Here is a 12,597-nt window from a genome sequence, read left to right as displayed (position 1 = left end):
CCATGGCATCACAGCTCACAGCAACCTCCAACTCCTGGGCTCAAGCGAGTCTCCTGCCTCCACCTCCCAAGCAGCTGGGACCACAGGCGCCCACCACAACACCTGGCTATTTTTTGGTTGCAGCCGTCATTGTTGCCTGGCGGTCCGGGCTGGATTTGAACCCGCCACCTTAGGTGTACGTGGCTGGCACCTTAGCCGGTTGAGCTACGGCGCCGAGCCAAAAGACCAATTTTCTTACTGACCTAAACAAAAACACTGTACAGTAAAACTATATATGCTGAATATAACTTCAGAGCAAATATAGATCAATTCAAGCCAAAAGTCTTATTACTCTTCTTCTCTTTCTGCCTTCTCTATCTACCTATACACCCACTACAATTAAAAATAGTGTTAAGTACTAATATACATGCAATTTACATTCTTTTTCATACAAATTGTACATATCCCTGGCCTCTATCCAGAGGTATAAAGGTTAGATATCCTGAAGCTGATAATAAAGTGAAAAGCAGCAAATTAACAACATTAAGAGGGGGTTACCCCCACTCTTGACATCTATATCTTTAAGAAGGCTTTTTCTAAAAAAAGAAAAAAAAAAAAGCTACCATCTGGAGTTTTAACCATTGTTATTAGCAACACTACTGAATTCTCCAGTTGTTAAAACTTGTTGATCAGGTTGTAGGCTGCCCATGAGAAGAAAAGAAAAAAATCTTGGTGAGGTAAAGGAAAAGAAGAAAAAAAGAAAAGAAAAGAAGATAGTGACTAATTCTCACATAAATTGGATTTAATTTTGACCAAAGCACATTACTTAAACATTAATTTTTAATTCAACTTATTAATATGTTGTTTAGGATATTACATCTTCATTTATACGTGAAATATGTTTGTAATTTCCCCTTTATAATAATATATTTTCTCCAATTTTAATATCAGGCATATCCAGATTAAGGAGAATGATTTTGAAGTATTTCTTCTTTTTCTATTGTTTATAAGATTTGGCATGATATGTATTTTGAAATTATCTTTTGCTTTCATTTATAAATATTAGTTGTCTATTTTTTGAGACTTTGGGGAAAAAAAAAGAAGACTCCATACTGAACCTCAGAGTCAAAGCATTCTATAATAGACATACTCTTATTTGACAATTTGAACGTTACTTTCTTTGCATTATTATTATTGCTTAATATTTCGATGCAGTACTCGTCTGATTTCTTTTCTGAATGTATTTATCTTATTTCGTTCTTTACAAGGTTCTTGTTTCTAGTCCTTATCTTAAACATTGTTATTGTTATTAAATTTTAAGCCTTTTTAATTTTGTGAAGGCAAAAAGTGGAAACCTAATAAACACATGTATATGTAAAAAAATTAAAAATTAAAAAAAAAATCCCACCTGTTGAGTATAGTATAAACTTTATTTGTACATAGGTCCCTCTAGCTAGGATCTACAATCTAAGCCAATACACTAATAAAGGCTAATATAGAAGTTAAACCAACATTTAACAAATAAGTTAGTTTACCAACAAGAATAAAGTATTTAGCATCTGCATTGAAAGACAATTAGGGAATAAACTCAAGTTAAGAGTTTACTAGTAAGTATAATTTACACATGAACAAATGTAACTTACAGAGAAAAATTAAGGCCACCCTTGAAATACCTCAATACTAATGTACTCCTTGTGAATGATTAAGAAGCAAGACCCAAAGATTTGGAAAATACAGACAGCACAGCTCTGTACATTTAATGTTATTGTATTTCATAGATATTATACATAATATACTATTATGTCAATGGTAATTTAGTCATTATGGATACATTAGGGCACTAATACTATCACTATACTGTAATTAAAAAATAAGCATTCTCAATCACTAACAGTGCTACTGTAGGTATCCAAATCTGGAATTCTTTTTGACCATTTTTAAAACAAGATCTTTATACACATATATATTACTATGCCAAAAACTTGTAGACTATCCATTATAAAACTTTTTTTCATTATATGATTACAGTTTTCAGCATACTCCCTCCTTGTATCTATTATCATTACCCTAATTTCTATTTTTAAAGTTTCTATGGGACATGAGGATTTTTTTTTTTATCCATTTCATGCCTCAGAATTCTCTATAACTCAGCAACTCCTAATTACCAAGTAATCATACTCCCATAGTGCAGGATTTTGAATCAAATCTTTTGAGAGCTTATTTTATACTGATTTATACATACACCTACCCTGTTTCCTTAAAATAATACTTCTCAAATTTTTCTTTATACACTCCACATATGCTGTAAGTTCAGTCAATAGTCTAGACAATTTATCTCCCAACAAGTAAGAGAAGTTTACAATGTGGCAGAAACAAAGGGGAACGAGTATACTGAATTAGAGATTTAATTCAATAAGTCACTTTGTGTAGAGCAGTTCCTAAATTTCAGAATCACTGGGGGATCTGTGATACAGGTCTTAAAATACAGACTACCCAGATCTATCCCCCGCGCCCCTCCATACACACTCCCCACATCCCAAGTTTCTGATTCAGTGGGTCTGAACATTTGCATTTCTAACAAGGTCCAAGATGAGGTCAATATTGCTGTTACAGGGACTTCATTTACCAAATCACTGCTGTTCAGTATTGAAAAACATATTGTCTGAACTAAAAATTGTAACTTTTGTCAAAAGTTCTCTAATTAGAAATAAAGTACATACCTAAATAGTTGTAAACAAATGTTCTCTTGCCTAAAAATGTGCTAATTACTTAGTGAAGGAAATTCTTTCAGAGAAAGATGGTACCACTTTCACTATTAAAACAATATAGATTAATAACATTCTTCAAAAGGATTAAGTTTATCTACTAGAAATTACTGAGATAAACATCAGCAACAAATTATCTCAAGTAAAACAGAGGAAAAGAGAGTCCTAAATAACATACAATGAAAATATTAGTTCCTTAATGTATTTAAACTAAGTTCTATTTGCATCCATCTTGTAGTAGAATTAACACAGCATGCTTTTACATCAGATATACCTGAAGCTGAATCACAGCTTCACCAAATCACTTAGTTCATGTGACACTAGCAGAGCTAAGACTTAATATTTCTTCTGCCTTATAGTAGAAAATTCCAATATGGTAGAGCTTTTAAATGCTTTGTAATGCCTTTCTCCATTACACAAAACTACTAATGTTCAGAGTATAAAGTTATTAGAATACAAGGTTAGACAATTAACTTCATGAACTCATCCTACAAGTAGTGCTCCATACCTCATTGTTAAATAACACTATAGTCACGTCTGAAGTACTCCCCGTAGGAATCTATGTTAAAATGCCAGTGCCTAGTCTAACCTTCAAAGCAATTTTGGAATTCATTTTCTGGAATGACCATCAAAGCTGTCATTATACGAGGTCTGACAATTTCACAAACTAACCATCCTGTGCTTACATTGGCAACACTATACAAACAACTTGGAAGGTTTTATAACCTTCATAAATCACAACTGTGTTCATGCTGACATGTGGCAGCATCTTGCTGAGTGGCATTCATGATTGTTGTGTGTTTTTGTGTGCCATACAACAACAGTTCTGGGCATGTAGCATTTTTTTAGGATAAGTTTGCAAACTTAATGCTCAGACCTCATAGGAATGAATAAATTTTCAAAAGTAATCTGGGAACTTCTGAGAGAAAAAGCATTGAAAACTTAACTTCCTTTCTTACCTGGACTCAATGATTGAGTCCTACTGTGTAGAATGAAAGGCAGACCAAAATCAAAGGGCAGGGAAAAAAAAAAAAAAAAAAACCAATGAAGCAGCTTAGGTAAGGCCATGTTGAGAGTAGAAATACACATTTTGGTAGAGTGGGTCAGGCATAGAGAGCAGTGATCCAAAAATAGTTCCTCTAGGTTTTCCCTGAGATAGCACATGTCTAAACCTTTTCAGAGCTAGATATTCTGGTGGCCAACTTATGTCCTAAGCTAAAGAGTACTAGTATGAAAACACTAAAAGAAAGCATAGATAAACCAAACACTAAAAGAAAGCATGGTTTTCTCTCAAACCTTCAAGAATCACTGCTCAGAGAATGACAGCAAAATCACTCTAGCTCGGCTCAAGCGGCTAAGGCGCCAGCCACATACACCTAAGGTGGCGGGTTCGAATCCAGCCTGGGCCCACCAAACAACAATGACAGCTGTAACCAAAAAATACCCAGGCATTGTGGCGGGTGCCTGTGGTCCCAGCTACTTGGGTCAAGAGACTCGCTTGAGCCCAGGAGTTGGAGGTTGCTGTGAGCTGTGATGTAACAGCACTCTACCCCGGGGGACAGCTTGAGACTCCATCTCAAAAAAAAAAAAAAAATCACTCTAGCTCAAGTTTACTCCACTCTAGAACTATGAACATTCTGAACACCTTAATTCTTTCTTACAGAGGGTGCTGTCCTCAACTCTCTAAGACATTCTCAGTATCCCGAGCCTCTACTCATTAGATCCCAGTAGCACTCCCCAGTTATGACAATCAAAAATATCTCTAAACATTGTCAAATGTTCTCTGGGGGGTAAAACTTCCCCTTGTTGAGAACCACAGCCATAGCTTAAGATCAAGAACAGCAGTAAACTGAAAACTTAGAAAATAATCTAAGTTTTAGCCAAAAACGATTCTCTGGCCACAATGCCATAGTTAAATGCTCATTTAATGTATGATGGCTATATCATGTTGTATGATATGGCTGCATGGTGTGTTGGTAGTAACAACAATCTCAACAACCAGCTTCCTATAATAATTAACAAAATGGTTTAGCAACCTGGGAGGGAGAGAACTTCTTTGCAGCCTCCTATATACATCTGTGTATCTTTGGGGGGGGGGGTGGCTTTATTTTATTTTTAATTAACATACATATATATGTTTATATATATATATGTGCATATATATTTTTTTTATTATTTTTTTAAAAGAGAGATAGAGTCTCACTTTGTTGTCCGGTAGAGTGCTGTGGCATCACAGCTCACAGCAACCTCCAGCTCTTGGGCTTAGGCGATTCTCTTGCCTCAGCCTCCCAAGTAGCTGGGCCTATAGGCGCCCACCACAATGCCTGGCTATTTTTTTTTATTGCAGTTTGGCCAGGGTTGGGTTTGAACCCACCACCCTCAGTATATGGGGCCAGCACCCTACTCACTGAGCCACAGGTGTCACCCAATTAACTTACATGTTTTATGTGTTTTGTTTTTATAAAGTCAAATAAGAGAAAAGGGACTTTTTTTTTTTTTGAGATAGAGCCTCAAGCTATTCCCCTGGGTAGAGTGCTGTGCCATCACAGCTCACAGCAACCTCCAACTCCTGGGCTCAAGCAAGTCTCTTGCCTCAGCCTCCCAAGTAGCTGGGACGACAGGTGACCGCCACAACGCCCAGCTATTTTTTGGTTGCAGCCGTCATTGTTGTTTTAGTGGGTCGGGTTGGATTTGAACCCACCACCTTAGATATATATGGCTGGTGCCTTAGCCACTTGAGCCACAGGTGCCAAGCCAAGAAAAGGAACATTAATGGAAAAACTGGCCAAATTCAAATTAAAGTCTGGCCTAAGCCCAAAAGCTGGAGGGTGCTGTGAGATTCTGTCTCTAAAAATAAGAATAATAATAATAAAAAGAGTTCCACTGGTGCTAAATATTGGGTCACTAATTGGGAAGGCGCAGTTTATATCCCCGTGGTAAAATATATGCCACAATTCATATACACATACCTAAAGATGCACACACACATATAGACACATAAAGGGGAAGAATAAGAAAATAGCTGAACTGCAAACCTCAAAGATTTGTAATACTCAAATGAAATATATACAAATCATCTCTAAAAAATGATATATGTCTCCTAGAGAAAGTGATATTAAACTAAGATATAAAGAATAAGAAAATGTAGAAGCATAGAAAAGTAACATTTTTAAAAAAAAATCAGTAAATTCAACCCCAACTTGTATTCTTTAAGCTTACTCAAAATGATTCACGGAATACATAAAGATCCTTTATTCTTATAATATAAGGTAACACCAACAATTAGGTAATAAAAAACTGAGTATGAATTCAGTTCATATTCAGTACTAAAGTAATGGCTTTAGACTGATATTATATTATAATCTTTAAATGCAACTATTATTTGATATTCCTTTTATAAATTCCAAACTTTATTGAATCTTTAAATAAATTTAGATTCAATCATCAACGATCTGCCTTCCCAAGGTTTTCCTCACTTAGGGAATATATTCTATTTTACAGAAGTGAGAAGTTTTATAAACTAGTAACAGGATAACTGAACTCAAGAAGCCACTATATAAAAAAAGTTTCTATTGTAAGCCAGGCTCTTACTTTTCTAGTCCCATGGGAAGATAAATAACTTATTACTACCTTCAGAATGCTCTCGTCACCGAGCTCTCTGCCATCAACTGCTGCAAGATGTACACTGGCCCCCATCTAAGTCTATTTTTTGCAAGAGTTTGAGATAAATCTGTACTAATTTTTCTTTTAATGTTTGGTAGAACCCACTACCTGTGAGCAATTTTGGGTTTTTTTTAGTTACCAATCCAATCTCTTTACTTACTATACACGTAGCCACACTATTTTTCTTGAGTCAATTTTGGTAGTTTATAACTTTCTAGAAAGCTGTCCTAGGAATATCATCCAAATTATCTAATTTACTGGCATATAACTGTTACCATTCCTCTATAATTTATTATATTTCTATAAGATTGGTGGCAATGCCCCTTTTCACTTCTGATTCCAGTAATCTGAGTCTTCTCTTTTTTTCTTCTTGTGCTGTCTAGCTTAAGGTATTGTCAAATTTGTCAATATTTTCAAAGAACACATCTTTTGGTTTTACTGATTTTCCCATTGTTTTTCTATTCTTTGATTAATATTTCCTTATATCTTTATTATTTCCTTCCTCTATTTGCTTTAGGTTTAGTTTGCTCCTCTTTTTCTAGTCCCTTAAGATAGATGGTTAGGTAATTGAGTTGAAATCTTTCTTACTTATTTTTATATTTTTTAGAGACAGAGTCGGGACGAGTCGGCTGCTAAGCAGGACAGGCAGCAGCAGCAAAAACACCCAGCGACCTGGATAAATGTCCTAGGTGGGCCACCTGTGGCCCGCGGGCCATAGTTTGAGGATGCCTACTCTAAAGATTTTCTTCATATCCTTTACCTCTAGCCTAAGGTGTTTATGGATCATTTTGAGTTTATTTTACTTGGATTCACTGAGGGTACAGGTTATATAGATTAATATTTTCGATAATTTTAAAAATAAATTTGGTAATTAAAGTTTTCATTGTTTCTTCAATTTTTTTGGCTTTTCCCCTCTTTTTCCTCCTTGTCTCCTACATTTCTCTAAAGCTCTGCTGATTATTCTCCATTCTTTTGTCTCTCTCCTTGTCGTACTGCATAATCTCTATTGACTTATCTTTAAGTTGGCTAACTTGTTCTTCCACCAGTTAAAATCTATGACTGAGGTCCTTTTAGTGACTTTCAATTTCAGTAGTTTTCAATTCAAGAATTTCCATTTAGTTCTTTCTAAAAATAATTCCTGTATCTTTACTGATATTCTCTATTTGATACAAACTGTCATCATACCTTTTTTATTTCTTTAATAATGGTTTTCTTTATTTTTCTCAGCCTATTTATAATGGCTATTTGATGTTTAATCCAAAATCTAGTTGCTTTCACGGGTGGTTTCAATTGCCTGCTTTTTTCCTAGTCATTTATGCGTCATATAATTTTTTTTGTTGAAAACTAGACATTTTAGATAATATATTGTAGCCACTCTGCATATTGTTTTGCCCCTGAGGTTTGTTATTGTTATTTCTCTAATGATTTGCTAGACTGTTGGTGAAGTCTATTTCCTGATCTACCCTGTGTAAAGGCCTCTTGTTCCTCCTTAGGAGGCACAAACTTGAGTATTCCCAAACAGATGAGATTAGGTGGGAGGGCAGTGCAGTGGTTCTAGCAGGGCTCTCTCTTTTTCTCTTTCCTTGACCATACCCAGTTTTAGGTATGACTGATTTTTTGTTTTCAAAAATGCCCCCCAAAGCATAAATTTTTCTACAGGCTGACTCAAACAAATCTGAGTTCCTCTGAACATGATGTAGTTCGAAAGGCCAATGTTTGAGATTTATTCTGACCCCAAGAGGGATTCTATTCTTCAAGCTCTTTCTCTCTCAGGTTCTCTCCAGCAATCTAGCCAGCCTATGGTTTATTTATCTCCAATCCATCTACCATCTCTTTCTAACTGTGTTTCACCACACCCTCCCTATGCTTTTGAGAAAACTCTCAGGTCTGAACTTCTTTACACACTGTTGCAAATGAAGTTAGCTGCTTTGGAAACAAGACAAGTCTGTTTTATAGCTTGCTTCTCCCCCTAAGCAAGTCTCTGAGCAGTAACTCTGGTGCTAAAAGTGGAAACAATGATGCAAGTTCTCAGTGACAAACCAACCTTAGGGCAAGAACATTTGGTGGAGTGAGGGCAGTAGCATCAAGTCTTCTTAATTTACCACCTATCCCAGTATGGAATTGCTCCCTTACAAGGTGGGACATGGCTGCTGAGGTTCCTGTATTCTCAGTAGCACTGAGATACAGCCTCCATGCCATGAGTGGGAAATGGGTATCATAAGTGAATCCAGCTGGACGCAGTGGCTCACACCTGTAATCCTAGCACTTGGGAGGCTAAGGCGGGTGGGATTGCCTGACCCCACAGGTTCAAGACCAGCCTGAGCCAGAGTGAGATCTCATCTCTAAAAATAGCCAGGCGTTGTGGTGGGTACCTGTCGTCCCAGCTACTTGGGAAGCTAAGGCAAGAGAAGAGCTTGAGCCCAAGAATTTGAGGTTGCTGTGAGCTATGACACCACAGCACTCTACCAAGAGGGACAAAGTGAGACTCTGTCTTTAAAAAAAAAGTGAATCCCAGCTTTTCAGCCCCACTCATCCAGAACTTAGCATCAGTGATAGGTACTGACATGCTGTTTCTTTGAGAAAAATACCCTCCAACTAGGAAGTGAAAAAACAGAGAATTTGTATTCTTGGCTGAACCAGACTTCCATCTCACTGAGCTGGGAGAAGAGAAAGAAGAGGTGGATCTTGGTTCAAATATGACAGACTTTCATTGTTTATACCAAGTTTTAAAACACACATTTTCTTGTATAAATTTGCTATGCACGCTTACGGCTGTTTATAGACATTTCAAATGACTGCTTTTTAAAAAATATCAATTTCACTGAGAAGTGGGTCCATAGAGAACCTCATGACTGTCCCAATTATCTATACCTCAAATGTCTTTTAATGATTTCTTATTGAACCTTCCTCATCACTTCACTCCTCCACAATAAGACATGATTACCAATAACAGGGTGAAGAGGTTTTAGAAAGACATAGACTCTTAATTCCACAGTACATCCAAAGCTCAGAGTGCTGGTATTTTTAATGATTTGCCATTCCTGGCCAGTCATTAGAGATGCACTTCTTTTTTTTTTTTTGGAGACAGAGCCTCAAGCTGTCCCCCTGGGTAGAGTGACATGGCATCACAGCTCACAACAACCTCTAACTCCTGGGCTCAAGCGAGTCTCCTGCCTCCGCCTCCCAAGTAGTGGGGACCACAGGCGCCTGCCACAACGCCCGGCTATTTTTTGGTTGCAGCTGTCATTGTTGTTTGGCGGCCCCAGGCTGAATTCGTATACCTTAGGTGTATGTGGCTGGTGCCCTAGCCACTTGAGCCACAGGCGCCAAGCCAGAGATGCACTTCTTCACTGACAGAATAGTTCAAACCACTGGGGAAAAAAAAATCTGTTATTTTCAAGTAACAATATAAAAAACCTCTTAAACAAAACACGCCAAGTTAAAGTCTCTTAAATAGACCTGTTCGGTAAATACAGAATTTCACCCACATAATTTTGACAAAGAAAAAAATGTCCACTTTTTGAAACCAAACCTAAATGTTGACTTATAAGCCATTTAAAACCCAATTATTTGAACTGGGTCTTTCTCAGCACTATGCTAAGAAAAAGAAGCCAGGCTACATACATATTATATGATTCCATTTATATGACATTCTTAAAAAAGCAAAAGTAGAGGAGTATTAAATAGATAAGCACTTGCCAAAACTACTAGGTATAGTTAGGCTGGGTATAAGGGACATGAAAGAACACTGGGGGTAATGGAAGTATTCTGTATCTTCATTCTGATGGTTCTTAAACAACTGCTAATATTTTCTCAAAATTCAACAGAGCAGTACTAAAAAGGGTAAATTTTACTGTGTGTAAATTATTTAATTTTTTAAAAGGCAGTATGTGGTTTCACTGTTTAAATATAACATCAAGCAAAAAAAAAAAAAAAAAAAGGTCTCTAGCTACATAGAGCTAACAATTTTCCAATCTAGGTCTTTTATACAATCATTGTTTTGAGCTCTACCAGCAAGGACAACTATAATGAGGAAGTACAATACATAGGTAGAAAATTACACTTTAAGGTGAAGGCCAGATGTAAGGTTTATTACTAAAAATAAATTTAAATTGTTAAGAATACTAGTCTTAAAAGAAAAACTAGTCGAGAAATGGTGATAATGTAAACTGCTTTAAGAAGCTAGAGTGAGTTCTTATTTATTTTTTATTTTAGCATTTGAGTGCAAAATATACAAGCACATAGTAAAGAGCTTTTCTATCACCTTTACAACTTGTAATTTTTTATAAATAACAGAAAATCTAAAATTTTAATGGTTCTGCTTAATCACCCTAAATATAACCCCAAAACCAAAAAATAAAAACAAAAACAAAATAAATGAACTATGTAAAACTTTTTAGGTCTCAATTTTCAATAATAACAATCTCTAAGTTTCTTCCTTCAACTATTTCCCCTTATTGCAAACAAAACATTTTATGATTTCAATGTAATTTACTAATTTTTGAGTAAAAGACTTTAAGAGACAACAGTAATCCATAATTCTTATAAACCTGTTAAGTTAAAACTCATTAGAGAAATCATCCTGGTCTTACCCTAACATTGCATATATAAAACAATTAGCACAGTAACCAGGACTGTATCACAGTTAACATTTATTGAGTTCTTACTGTGCAATAAGTTATCACAAAGTATCATAATACTTTGTCAGTTAAACTTCTGTCATATCAGGTTTTCAAAATATACTATAACCAGTGACAAGAGACATAAATTGTTAAAAACGCATCATTTCCTTGTACCTTCTAAAACTACTCTACTATTCCAAGATATTCTAAAATTGAAAGACATTTAATGATCATTTACAGCCATCACCTATAAAAGTTAAGATACAGGTTTTGGTTTCTAAAAAGGTAAAAGACTAGCACCATCTGCTGGTTGATGTCTCCTTCCCATAAATCCTGCTAAGGTAATAATAATATAAACATCGCTGCATCTCAGAAACCAGATCAACAACCCTTAAAGATACAGATAATGGCATGGCATGTTCACGGAGAAATATCATGAACATGAAACCCAGAGTCCACTCACTTGATAGGAAGAATAAAACTGGGGCTAAAATTCTAGTTTGTATGCCCTTTTATTAGGCTCGATTTTCTTATGCAGATTATGGCCTATGATGCCTAAACTACCACCTTGGTATTGAAATCAGCAGTGACAGATGTCAGGACTAAAACAGAAGAGATGAAGATACCGTACTAGTATAAACAGTGACTACAGAGAGATGTCCCTAAGAAATAAGAGCCACAAGTAGACAAAATACCAAATATAGTTGAGCTCAACGTAAAGATTATAAAAGATTAAGAAATGGGGGAAAGTAAAGAGACATTTGAGCAGCACTGATATGGCAGAGGCAAACACACACACTGTACATCCACAAGAAAATATCTAATCAAAGAAAAGGCAGAACTACTCAGAAAAAGAATTTTAAGCAGCCATAATAAATAGCCTTAGTGAGACATGGGGACAATATTAGAAATATGTAGCAGATATAATCAATTAAGTGTAACAAACAAGATACTGCTGTAAAAATACATATAATCATTGAGATAGAGGAATTTTAAGTGATTTGAATAAACATAATGAAAAGAACTAAAGAATAATTTAGTAATGTTTAACACTGAATTCAGGAAATGTCCCAAAGAACCTCAAAAATGGATAAGAAGATAAATAACATAAAAGCAAGTTAAGCCAATAAGAGGAAAGTAACATTTAGTAGTAATCCACCTAAAAGGAGCTCCATGAGCAAAGAAAAAAATAAATGAAGAGTTTGAAAAATAATAACCAGAAATTCCACAGAATTCAATGTATGTTAGATTGAAATGGTTTAGAGTGCTAAGAATAAAAGAAAAAAGCCCATATACCTAAACATATACCTAAACAAAGACAAAATTTTAAAAGCTTCTAGCATGGGGGCACCCATAGCTCAGTGGTTAGGGCACTGGCCACATGCTCTGGGGCTGGTGGGTTTAAACCCAGCTCAGGCCTGCTAAAACAAATAAACAAAACAAAACAAAAAAAAAAACAGCCAGTTGTTGTGACAGGTGCCTGTAGTCCCAGCTACTAGGGAGGCTGAGGCAAGAGAATCGCTTGAGCCCAAGAGTTTGAGGTTGCCATAAGCTGTGACACCATAGCA

At 35.9% G+C, this 12,597-nt stretch overlaps 1 protein-coding gene across 1 annotated transcript in view; it reads right to left on the bottom strand.

Moving 5' to 3' along the window:
• ARID2 (AT-rich interaction domain 2) overlaps window positions 1-12,597 on the bottom strand; it is a 185,849-nt gene that overhangs the window by 149,076 nt on the left and 24,176 nt on the right. The window lies entirely within an intron of this gene.

The sequence above is a fragment of the Otolemur garnettii genome, unplaced genomic scaffold, assembly GCF_000181295.1.
Source record: "Otolemur garnettii isolate 467f Iridium unplaced genomic scaffold, OtoGar3 scaffold00070, whole genome shotgun sequence".
NCBI classification, from domain to species: Eukaryota; Metazoa; Chordata; class Mammalia; order Primates; family Galagidae; genus Otolemur; species Otolemur garnettii.
This window is presented reverse-complemented; position numbering and strand designations above follow the sequence as displayed.